The sequence below is a fragment of the Gorilla gorilla genome, chromosome 2 (assembly GCF_029281585.2).
Source record: "Gorilla gorilla gorilla isolate KB3781 chromosome 2, NHGRI_mGorGor1-v2.1_pri, whole genome shotgun sequence".
NCBI classification, from domain to species: domain Eukaryota; kingdom Metazoa; phylum Chordata; class Mammalia; order Primates; family Hominidae; genus Gorilla; species Gorilla gorilla.
In genome coordinates this window covers 208,437,447-208,450,345 of record NC_086017.1, presented here as the reverse complement: position 1 = coordinate 208,450,345, position 12,899 = coordinate 208,437,447, and the positions used below count along the sequence as shown (strand labels likewise).

At 42.4% G+C, this 12,899-nt stretch overlaps 1 protein-coding gene across 5 annotated transcripts in view; it reads right to left on the bottom strand.

The window, feature by feature from the left end:
- Positions 1 to 12,899, bottom strand: part of SENP5 (SUMO specific peptidase 5) — a 100,839-nt gene that overhangs the window by 50,297 nt on the left and 37,643 nt on the right. The window lies entirely within an intron of this gene.

Below are 12,899 nucleotides of genomic sequence, written 5' to 3'. Positions count from 1 at the left end.
CCCAGAGTCTTTGACTGGTAACAGAGGAGCATGGCCTCCCTCTTGAGATGCTGACATCACATGTATTTACTAAATATCTACTGGTGCATGACTATACAGAACAAAAGTACCTGCTCTTTTAAAAATCTGCTGTATGAAACTATTTTGCTATGAGCAAATTATAATTAAGTCAATATGAAATCAGTCTTAAGTGGTATTTGGTCTCCTCTCCCTTCCCCATCCTTCATTTTACAAATGAGAACACACAGGGCCAGGCGTAGTGGCCCATGCCTGTAATCCCAGCACTTTGGGAAGCCGAGGCAGATGGATTACCTGAGGTCAGGAGTTCGAGACCAGCCTGGCCAACATGGTGAAACCCTGTCTCTACTAAAAATACAAAAATAATTAGCCAGGCATGATGATGAGTGCCTGTCATCTCAGCTACTTGGGAGGCTGAGGCAGAAGAATTGCTTGAACCTGGGAGGTGGAGGTTGCAGTGAGCCAAGATTGCGCCACTACACTCCAGCCTGGGAGACAAGAGTGAAGCTCTGTCTCCAAAAAAAAAAAAGAAGTAGCTACAGGACCTCAGAAAGCAGAAAGGCTCAGAAGCAGAGGCAACATATACCTATGAAAGTCAGGAGTATGGGTGGTGCTGAAAAGGAAACGCTGGCTCAAAGTCTGAATAAGAAGCAGTGAAACTCCTAGATACCATCTCCTACCGTGGCAGATAATGAAAGTTTCACTTTCTGTGGAGGATGACCCAGGATAGTCCACTATATCATGTACAGCTGAGCACAGGGGTATGCCAGGAGGATAAATGAGTTTACACCGTGAATTCCCCTCCAGGCCCTTCCCCACTCAGCTTCCATAAGACTGGCAAGAAGCTCTATACCCACAAGAAGGCGACTAGTCCCTGGGGGAAAACAGATCATTCATGGAGAAAAAACCAACAGATAGTGATATCTGGGGATGTCGCAACAAAACAAGTCTGAACAATTACTCAATAGGGTGGCCTAAAGTTTAAGAAGCAGTTAGGCTCCAGATCCCTACTTAACTCCACATGGCAGGTAAGGGACCCTCCCCTACCCAAGATTGGAAGTTTATCCTTTAGATAAAATAGTAAAATGTAAAATGTAAAACAGGGTAAAATGGAAAGTCTGCACACAGGGACTCCAGGCATAGTTTGAAGATGGAATTATATACTGCATATGAGACTCCAAACACACTTTGCCACTCATCTCCCAGAATGCTAGCAGTCTGTCTCACCCATACAAGCAGACTGAAGATACTTTTCTGGAGACTATAACTAGTCCACCAAAAAAAAAAAAAAAATCCATAAAGATACAGATATTACCCCACAAAATGGCCCACAGTGTACCCCAAAGTTGACACGTCCCACCATGTGTTAAGAGTTCCCAAGCAGTTTCTTAGTGGTCATTATTAAAAACAACTAGACGGGCTGGGCACGGTGGCTCACGCCTGTAATCCCAATACTTTGGGAGGCCAAGGTGGGCAGAGCACTTGAGGTCAGGAGTTCGAGACCAGCCTGGCCAACATGGCAAAACCCCATCTCTATTAAAAATACAAAAATTAGCTGGGCATGGTGGTGCATGCCTGTAATCCCAGCTACTTGGGAGGCTGAGGCACAGGAATCGCCTGAACCTGGGAGGCAGAGCTTGTGGTGAGCTGAGATCGCACCACTGCAGTCTAGCCTGGGCGACAGAGCAAGACTCTGTCTCAAAAAAATAAAATAAAAAATAAAGGATGACCAAGAATCACCAGATGTCTAGGGATAAAAACAGACCAAAACAAACAGATAAAAGCAAAAACTATATAAAGTCCACTTTTATAAACCAACAGGGAGGGGGAGAAAAGGGAGTTATTGCTTCATGGGTACAGAATTTCAGTTTGGGAAGATAAAAAGGTTCTGGAGATGAATGGTGGTGATGGTTGCGCAGCAATGCGAATGTACTTTAATGCCAATGAACTGTACACCTAAAAATGGTTAAAATAGTAAATTTTATGTTATGTATATTTTACCACAATTAAAAAAAAAAGAGGGGGCTGAGTGTGGTGGCTCACACCTATAATCCCAGCACTTTGGGAGGCCAAGACAGGCGGATCACTTGAGGTCAGGAGTTCGAGACGAACCTGGCCAACAAGGTAAAACCCCAACCCTACTAAAAATACAAAAAAAATTAGCCAGGTGTGGTGGCACATGCTTGTAATCCCAGCTACTCGGGAGGCTGAGACACGAGAATTGCTCGAACCTGGGAGTTCTGAAGGCTGCAGTGAGCCAAAATTGAGCCACTGCACTCCAGCCTGGGTGACAGACCAAGACTGTCTCCAAAAAAAAAAAAAAAAAAACTAATACTATCTCAAAGAAGCAAAAGCAAATATTATATCCATTGAAAAAAAAGAACAGGGTGTTATTCTTTTTCTAAAGGAATGGCCAAAAACAAGAAAGGGGTCTTGAAAATTAAAAATAATAGCAGAAATTAAAAACTCAACAGAAAGCTTGGAAGTTAAAAAAAAATAATAAATGAACAAAATGAAAAGACAACTGATAAATTAGAAAAAAATATTTGCAACATGTATCATAAAGGCCTAATATCCCTAATATATAGACCTCTTAAATTAAGGGATAACTGAAAAAAAGCCTAATGGAAAATAGGAAAAATACATAAGGAGACAATTTACAAATAAAGCTTTTTAAATGTTCCTTAAGCTTAAGAAAGATGTCCAAATTCATTTATAAGACAACTGGCAAAAATTATAACACATTCTCTTGGTGGGGAAGAAGGGCCTTTCCACACTTTGTTAGGAGGACTACAAATTGATCCAATCTTTTTGGAGGGTAATCTGGTAACATTTAATAACTACAAAAGTATTTACCTTTTAATCCAGCAACCCCACTTCAAGGAATTTACCTGAAGACATGCCTACAATAATACAAATATACACATGTACAAGGCTATTCATTGAAGCATTGTTTATAATAGCAAAATATTAAAAACAACCACCAGGGAATTGTGGCTCAGCCTACAATCTCACATTTTGGGAGGCTGAGATGGGTGGACTGTTTGAGCCCAGGAGTTTGAGACCACTCTGGGCAACATGATGAAACCCCATCTCTACAAAAAAATATAAAAACTAGCCAAGTGTGGTGGCATGTGCCTGTGGTCCTAGCTACTCAGAAGGCTGAGGTGGGAGGATCAACTGAGCCCAGGAGTTTGTGGTTGCAGTGAGCTGAGATTGCACCATGGCACTCTAGCCTGGGCAACAGAGTGATGTCCTATCTCAAAAAAAAATAAAAAAGGAAAAGGGCCAGGCGCGGTGGCTCACCCCTGTAATCCCAACACTTTGGGAGGCCGAGGTGGGCAGATCACCTGAGGTTGCGAGGTCGAGACCAGTCTGGCCAACACGGTGAAACCCTGTCTCTACTAAAAATACAAACATTAGCCGGGCACAGTGGCACATACCTGTAATCCAGCTACTCGGGAGGCTGAGGCAGGAGAATTGCTTGAACCCAGGAGGCGCAGGTGGCAGTGAGCCAAAATCACACCATTGCACTCCAGCCTGGGGTACAAGAGCAAAACTCCGTCTCAACAAAAAAAAAAAAAAAAAAAAAAAGGAATAACTGGCTAATACTCTTCAATCACGTCAATCAAAGTCCTGAAAGACAAAGACAGACTGTCCTAGAATGAAAGACTGAGATTAAGGAGACGACAATTAAACAAGGTATAATCCTGGATTGAGTCTCAGTTCAGAAAAAGAAAAGTCATGTGACAACTGACAAAATTGGAATAAGGTGTGCAGATCAGTTAGCAGTATTCTCTCAACGTTAACTGCCTGGCCTTGACAATGTGCTGTAGTTCTATAACATTGGAGAGGCCAGGTACAGTGGTGCACACCTGTAGACCCACCTACGTGGGAGGCGGAGACAGAAGGATTGTTTGAGCCCAAGAGTTCAAGATCAGCTTGGGCAACATAGCAAGACTCTGTCTCCTTAAAAAAACTGAAGCAAGGTTGGGCACAGTGGCTCATGCCTGTGATCCCAGCACTTTGGGAGGCTGAGGTGGGTGGATCAACTAAGGTCAGGAGTTCAAGACCAGCCTGGCCAACATAGAGAAACCCTGTCTCTACCAAAAATACAAAAATTAGCCAGGCACGGTGGCATGAACCTGTAATCCCAGCTACTCGGGAGGCTGAGGCAGGAGAATCACTTGAACCCAGGAGGCAGAAGTTGCAGTGAGCCGAGATCACGCCACTGCACTCCAGCCTGGGCAACAGAGCGAGACCATGTCTTCAAACAAACAAAAAAAAACTGAAACAAAACTTTGGAGCAAAGCTAGGTGAAGCATATAGAAAAACTGTAATATTTTGCAATTTTTTTTCGGTAAATTTGAAGTTATTTCGAAGTTAAAAGTAAAACATTAAAACATTTAAAATTTTGAGCAATCTCCCAGAAAGTACCACAAAATGACAGACTGAAACTAACGTAACAACTAACAAAAAAGGTTTACAGAGATGTAAGTTATCAAAATATTTACCTCCCATGCATCCTTCTCAGAGAGTCACAGGAGAAGGTACTCTGGCAAATAAGGGAGTAAGTCAAGAATACACAGGATGCAGGAAATGAGATCCAAAAACAAGAGTCAGGCAAAAAGAATACTAAACATAACAGTAAAAATAGATGCAGAGTGACAATGTGCCTCAAGCCTGGAGGGCCACCAATCCAGAAGGAAGCGGTCAAAAGTCAGTCAAAAGGCTCCAAGAATGTGATCCTGATAGAATTTCTAAAGTGTATGAATGCAAATAAAGGAGAAACAGACAACCAGAAGAGAGTTTGCAGTTAGTAGTAGGTACAGAGAACACTAAACAAAAGATAAAGACAATTAATTTCAGGGACAACAGAAAAATGTACAAGAAAGGGAAAACAGTGGTTGTAAACCTTGGTATACTGCATGGCTTAACTATGACTACCATTTACATAATAGTAATAAGCTAAACACTGATCTAACCCAATGCTTCTCAATCAGATACTCCATACCACCTCAACCTAACATTTGGAAATGCGTGGGAAATTCTTGGTTGCTGTAATACATTCAGGTTGGTATTGACATTTACCGCTGGGGTCCAAGGATACTAAGTATCATGCAATAAACACAACAATGAAGAATTATCTCACCTGGAATGGTAATACTGCCCCTTATAGTATCCCTATAGTGGGAAGATACAGTGGTATCTTGGAGGGAAGATAAGAAGTACGCAAGTACACAGATGTGGGGAACAGATGTAAAAAAGAGCAATCTTCATCTTCAAGTCAACAGATAAAGCATAAACTAAGTAATCAAAAGTTACATTATAAAAAGGTAATTTAGGCCGGGCATGGTGGCTCATGCCTGTACTACCAGCACTTTGGGAGGCCGAGGCGGGCGGATCATTTGAGGTCAGGAGTTCGAGACCAGCCTGGCCAACGTGGTGAAACCTTGTCTCTACTAAAAATACAAAAATTAGCCAGACATGGTGGCAGGCGCCTGTAATCTCAGCTACTCGGGAGGCTGAGGCAGGAGAGTCACTTGAACCCGAGAGACGGAGACTGCAGTGAGCGGAGATCATGCCACCGTACTCTGGCCTGGGTGACAGGAAGACTCCATCTCATAAAAAAATAAAAATAAAAAGGTAGTTTAAAGACATGTTGTTTATACCAAAACAATACCTCAAAGACTTGAAAGAGGCTGCTTTTGGTGAATGGGAAACAGCAGAAAGGGGCAAGATTCTGAGAACTAAGTCAGGAAAAAAAGCTAGAGGTTTCTACCTTCAGCATATAGATTTCCACTATAAGGCACAGTACCTTATCCTTAACTATGCATGGTATCCCTCAGTCCAGATAATAACCGTTTTCTACTCCAGATAGTAAGTCTCTAGTTACCCTATTTATGTCTACGGGGAGAAGAAAGGGAGGTCAGGAGTGGAAACTTTTATGAAACAGACTTTCAAACAACTCCTCATATTTTCTGTCCCACCTCCACCTCCACAGTACACGACACAGCTAATCTTGAGACTTTTAAAAGGTTTGGTAACATAACATGACTATTTGAAGGCTCTCTCCACTGTTGGTTTAGGATACAGCTTTCTCAAGTTGGCGAATTAGTTGCCATTAGTCTTTTCTGCTTTCCAGCTTTCACGATATTGTTGTTATTCTCATTGTTCCTGTTCTTTGTTATCTAGAGGGTTTTTAAGTCCTCCATTGTTTTAATGAAATTTTCAGGCTGGCATAAAATTAAATGTATATATTCAATCCACCACCTTTACCATGATACACTGCTGAATGGAAAAAATGAAGTTGCTGACCAATATGTACCAGCCCACTTTTGTTAAAAGGAAAAATATATGCATATGCTTGAATGTTTGGAGAAAAATGTCTAAAAGCATATACACCAAACTATCAAAAGTTTAGGATCACAGTTCCCAAACTGTGCCCAAGGCAACCTGGGATTCTGTAGAGAACTCACAAGAGCACCACAGGAAATTCCAAATTACGGGGAAAAAGTAATCTTCTATACTTGTCAAACACCTTATAAACTACTAGTTCAAGATAGTTCAGCTTCAAAATAGATCACACTATGTTCCTTTTGATGATATAATCTTTGCAAAGCTGAGTATCTATTGGTTGCTGTGATTTAAAAAAAAATACTGTGCAAATATCAATTTAGAGCAAAAAATGAGTGGAGAAAACAAAGACGTAAACAAATGTTATTTATTTTTTAAAATAGCGAGATAGTGGCCGGGCACGGTGGCGCACACCTGTAAGCACAGCACTTTTGAAGGTCGAGCAGGGCAGATCACCTGAGGTCAGGAGTTCCAGACCAGCCTGGCCAACGTGGTGAAACCCCGTCTCTTACTAAAAATACAAAAATTAGCCGTGTGTGGTGGTGGGCACCAGTAATGGCCAGCTTCTCAGGAGCCTGAGGCAGAAGAATCGCTTCAACCAGGGAGGTGGAGGCTGCTGTGAGCCAAGATCATGCCACTGCACTCCAGCCTGGGTGACACAGTGAGACTCCATCTCTAAATAAATATTTAAAATTAAAAATTAAAAAAAATAAAATAAGGTAGTGAGATGGGGTCTCACTATGTTGCCCAGACTGGTCTTGAACTCCTGGCCTCAAACGATCTTCCCACCTCAACCTCCCAAAGTGCTGGGATTATAGGCATGAGCCTCCACGCCCAGCCAAAGGCAGATCTGTTTTAATTAAAAAGTAAGAAGCAATGTGGGTGGCAGAGTCCAATATGATTCCACGGTTTGGGTTTTGTAGTGCCCAACAAGTATCTACGGTAAATAACTGTGGTTATTTAAGAATGAAATTAAAATGTAATTTTGTCTTTCTCTTTCTTATTTTTTTGAGAGTGTCTCACTCTGTCACCCAGGCTGGAGTGCACTGGTGCAATCAGAGCTCGCCCCAACTTTCCAGGCTCCAGCAATCCTCCCTCAGCCTCCTGAGTAGCTGGGACTACAGCAGACACACACCACCACGCCTGGCAGTTTTTTTTTTTTTTTTGTAGAAATAAGGTCTATGTTGCCCAGACTGGTCTTAAACTCCCGGACTCAAGTGATCCGCCCACCGAAAGAGCTGAGATTTCAGACATGAGCCATCACATCTATCTGACTTTGTCTTTCAATTTGTGTATTTCTTAGATGTCAATTAGGTTGCAAGAACATAAATACTTTTTTCTTTTCTTTTCTTTTCTTTTTTTTTTTTGAGACAGAATCTCGCTCTGTCGCCCAGGCTGGAGTGCAGTGGCGCAATCTCGGCTCACTGCAAGCTCCGCCTCCCGCGTTCACGCCATTCTCCTGCCTCAGCCTAGCTGGGACTATAGACGCCCGCCACCAGGCCCGGCTAATTTTTTTTGTATTTTTAGTAGAGAAGGGGTTTCACTGTGTTAGCAAGGATGGTCTCGATCTCTTGACCTCATGATCCGCCTGCTGGAATTACAGGCGTTGAGCCACAGCGCCTGGCCCATAAATACTTCTTAAGCTGTTTGAACCTAATTATTTAATAAATCAAACTGTTAAGCTTAGGGACATGTAAAAAATATATTAAGGGGGGTGTAAACAGAGAAAGTTTAGGAACCTCTAGTTTAGAATATCGTATTTTACTTTATCAGTGGAAAAATCACTTCTATATAAACAAACTTCTTAATATGAAATAAACATGTAATTCAAATAAACGCTTACTATGGTATACTGCCAATATCGGCCAGGCATGGTGGCTTATGCCTGTAATCCCAGCACTTTGGGAGGCAGAGGTGGAGTATCGCTTGAGCCCAGGATTTCAAGATCACCTGCCTGGGCAACACAGGGAGATCCTGTCTCCAAAAAAAATAGCCAAAAGTGGTGGTACATGCCTGTGTTCCCATCTACTCAGGAGGGTGAGGTGGAAGGATCGCTTGGGCATGGGAGGTCAAAGTTTCACTGAGCTATGATCACACCACTGCACTCTAGTTTGGGTGACAGAGCAAGACCCTGTCTCAAAAAAATAAAAAAAAAATTAAAATTAAAAAAAGTCATATTCAGGGTACAATGGAAATATCTGGCAAAAGGGTCAGGAAACACCTCTCTGAAGAAATTATTTTTTCTCTGAAGAAATTATTTTTCAGCTGAGACAAATGATGAGCAAGAGTTCCTAGGAAAGAGAGGGAATTCAGTATTTCAAGGAATGGAAAGAACTTCAGTAACACTTAGAGGCACCGAAGGGGTAGATGAGGAACAGAAGAGCTAAATTCACGATGCTGACACTTAACATAAGGTTGGTGTGAAGCCACTGAAAGACAAAGATCTGATTCATATTCTTGAAAAAAATCATTCTACCTGCAATGTGCAGAATGGCAAGGAGAAGGCCACAGCAGAAGAAACCCATTAGGAATCTGTTACAGGTAAATCAATGCAGATACAGTGGGACAGCTTCTTGGATTAAGAGAAAAACTGGGAGGATGTAGCAAAGTGAATCAATCTTCAGGACACAGAAATGACAGGACTTGTCATTTGTCAAAAGCCTATCTGTTGGGGGTAAACGTTCCAGTATCAGCTACTAGGTAGATAGTGGTATCACTGATACGAAACACAGACGGAGATCAATTAGGGGAAGGTTATACTGACTATGCCTTTAGTCTTTCACATGTTCAATTTGAGATGACCATTAGAAGTCCAAGTGGATATATACAGCTGGATATACAGTTCAAGAATTCTGAAAAGAGGACATCATGTGAATTCCAGTTTTCAGCTTAGAGTAACCAAAGCTATAGAAAATGATAAGATCACCTAGAAAGAATTTGTAAAAGGTAGAAGAGAATGAGAGAATGTACCCTAGGGCAATATCCCAAGGAACTCTAGGAATTTTTTTTTTTTTTTCCCACTCTTGTTGCCCAGGCTGGAGAGTTTTGCTCTTGTTGCCCAGGCTGGAGTACAATGGCACGATCTCAGCTCACTGCAACCTCCGCCTCCTGGGTTCAAGCAATTCTCCTGCCTCAGGCTCCCAAGTGGCTGGGATTACAGGCATGCGCCACCACGCCCAGCCAATTTTGTATTTTTAGTAGAGACGGGGTTTCTCCATGTTGGTCAGGCTGGTCTCGACCTCTGACCTCAGGTGATCCACCCAACTCAGCCTCCCAAAGTGCTGGGATTACAGGTGTGCCCAGCTGGAACTCCAGGATTTAAGAGATAAAGAAAGAAGACTAAGCAAAGGAAAGTGAAAAAAAAATGACCAGGGAGATAAGGTCAAAAATCAGGTAAAGGTGGTATCAGCAAAGCTAGAACAGGTTTCTAAAAAGAGGGAAATGGTCAGTTAAAGGTTGTTGAGAAGTCGAGCAAGATAAGGATTAAAAGTGTTCACTGAATTCTCCTGACATTTGCAGGAGAAATTTTAGTACAATGGAAAGGACAAAAACCAAGGTGGAATAAAAAAGGCGATATATAAAAATTGTTCAAGAAGCCTGGGTAAAGCTGAAACATTTTTTTAGTGGAGATTCTTATACATGTTTAAATTCTGATGAAGTACTTTACTGCTGGATAAAGACTGCAGATTAAGCAGACACATTTTACCATCATTCCCTCTTAAAACTTCATTAAGAATAAAAAACTTGTCCTTTATCTTTTTTTTTTTTTTTTTAAAAAGGTCTCATTCTGTCAGCCATGGCTCACTGAAGCCCCAAACTCCCAGGCTCAATCAAGTAATCCTCCTGACTTAGCCTTCTGAGTACCTAAGATTACAGGTGTGAGCCAATAAATTAATTTTTTAAAAGAAAAAACCAGCCAGGCACCATGGTGCATGTCTGTAATCCCAGCTACTCAAGAGGCTGAGGCAGAAGGATCCTTTGAGGTCAAGAGTTTGAGACCAACCTGGGCAACACAGCAAGACCCATCCCTAAATAACTAATTAAAATTAAATTATGGTGTTTTTTTTTTTTTTTTGAGACAGAGCCTCACTATGTCACCCAGGCTATAGTGCAGTGGCGCATCTCTGCTCACTGCAAGCTCCGCCTCCCAGGTTAAAGGATTCTCCCGCCTCAGCCTCCCGAGTAGCTGGGACTTCAGGCGCCTGCCACCACGCCTGGCTAATTTTTTGTATTTTTAGTAGAGATGGGGTTTCACCGTGTTAGCCAGGATGGTCTTGATCTCCTGACCTCGCGATCCACCCGCCTCGGACTCCCAAAGTGCTGGGATTACAGGCGTGAGCACCACGCCTGGCCGCCAAGAATTTTTTAACTTAATTTTTTAAAGATATAATTTACCTACAGTGAAATACATAAACCTGAAGGGCTTTTGTTTTTTTAAAGCATATGTACACAAAATGGAAGACCGAACAACAGCAAAAACATTTTGAAAGTTGGAATGTGGATTGACTTAAAGATCTAAAGAAGTTAAGTCTCGGCTGGGGCCGGGCGCGGTGGCTCACGCCTGTAATCCCAGCACTTTGGGAGGCCGAGGCAGGCGAATCACCTGAGGTCAGGAGTTCAAGACCAGCCTGACCAACATGGAGAAACCCCGTCTCTACTAAAATACAAACATTAGCCGGGCATGGTGGCGTGCGCCTGTAATCTCAGCTACTTGGGAGGCTGAGGCAGGAGAATTGCTTAAACCTGGGAGGTGGAGGTTGCAGTGAGCCAAGTTCATGCCAGGGCACTCCAGCCTGGGCAACAGAGCAAGACTCCGTCTCCAAAAAAAAAAAAAAAAGTTAAATCTCAAGCTTGCAGGGAGGAAAGCAATCTAAAGAACAATACCTCAAAACAGGTCAGGAATTGTTCTACAGAGGGATGTGAATATGAATATGATGCTAAAAATAAAAGGATTGGTCAAATGATTTAAATATCCTCCCACATGCCACAAAACCAGCCAACTGTCCCCTACCCATCCTTGCAGACACCTGGAGTCTTCTTCTCTAGACTAGAACAGCACAGCCCAATAAAATTTCTGCAATGACAGAAATATTCTATATCTGCTCTGCCCAATACGGTAGCCTCTGAGCAAATGTGGCCATTGAGCACTTGAAACATGTCTAGTGCAAGTGAGGAACTAAACCTTTAATTTTAATTATTTAGATTTAGGCTGCTACATGTGGCTAGTGGCTACCACACTGGATAGTGCAGCTCCGCTATCCAATATGGTAGCCACTAACCACATGTAGCAGCTTAAAACAATCCTATGTAAAAACAAAGCATTCCTGGACTGGAAAGCTTTTCAACTGGTCCAGTTGAGAATGAGGTCATCTTACTGAAAATAGTTGAGTTAAATGAACAAGAATGAGTGTTTACATAATGAATGCTAAGACCTCCAGCCTTTCCCTAAGTATAGCAGCCAGACTGCTGGAAGCCCAATTTGTACTCTCCAAGTAGGAGATCCCTTCTTCTTTAGGGAATCTGACCCTGGAGCAAAGACAAGATACTGCCATTGAAGGTTCTCGAATACAACGGTCCAGTAATTAAAAGCAAACTTCACATGCGTTTCCTTTACATTTCTGCCCCTGTATTCCCAGCCATGCTGCTGTATGTTCATACTGACCAAATATCAACATTCCTTCAAAGATAAAACACACACACAAGGGAAATAGCTTTACACTCTTACTAGATACTCACCGACCCTAGGACAGCCCCAAGCCTAAACAGCCCCTTAAGGAGCCCAATATTTGGGTGAAAGTTCACAGCGCAGCCACCGTACAGGTTAACTGAAGCTTCACTACGAAAAAGTTATATCGGCCAAGTGTGGTGGCTCACGCCTGTAATCCCAGCACTTTGGGAGGCCAAAGCGGGCAGACTGCTTAAATCAATCTGCATTCCAGCTTCCAAAATGTTTTGCTATTTTTCTGTCTTCCATTTTGTGTACATATGCTTTAAAAAACAAAAACCCTTAAGGTCTATGTATTTGACTGTATTTTTTTTTTTTTTTTTGAGATGGAGTCTCACTGTGTCACCCAGGCTGGAGTGCAGTGACCTGATCTCGACTCACTGCAACCTCCACCTCCCAGGTTCAAGAGATTCTCCTGCCTCAGCCTCCTGAGTAGCTAGGAGTACGAGTGTGCGCCACCATGCCCAGCTAATTTTTGTATTTTTAGTAGAGATGGGGTCTCATTATGTCGGCCAGGCTGGTCTCAAACTCCTGACCTCAGGTGATCCACCCACCTCGGCCTCCCTAAGTGCTGGGATTACAGGCATGACCCACTGCGCCAGGCCGTAAATTATATCTTTACAAAATTTAGTTAAAAAATTCTTGAAAACTTCAGTCTCAAGTAGTTTCAGAGTCAGAAGACTGCCTCAAGAGCCAGCAAGTGACTTCTAACCTTCAATTTTTGCGGTTGTTACAACTCCCTAGAGCTGCTTTGTTTCAATGTTAACTCTGCAGTATCAGTTTAGATTGAAACTGTAAC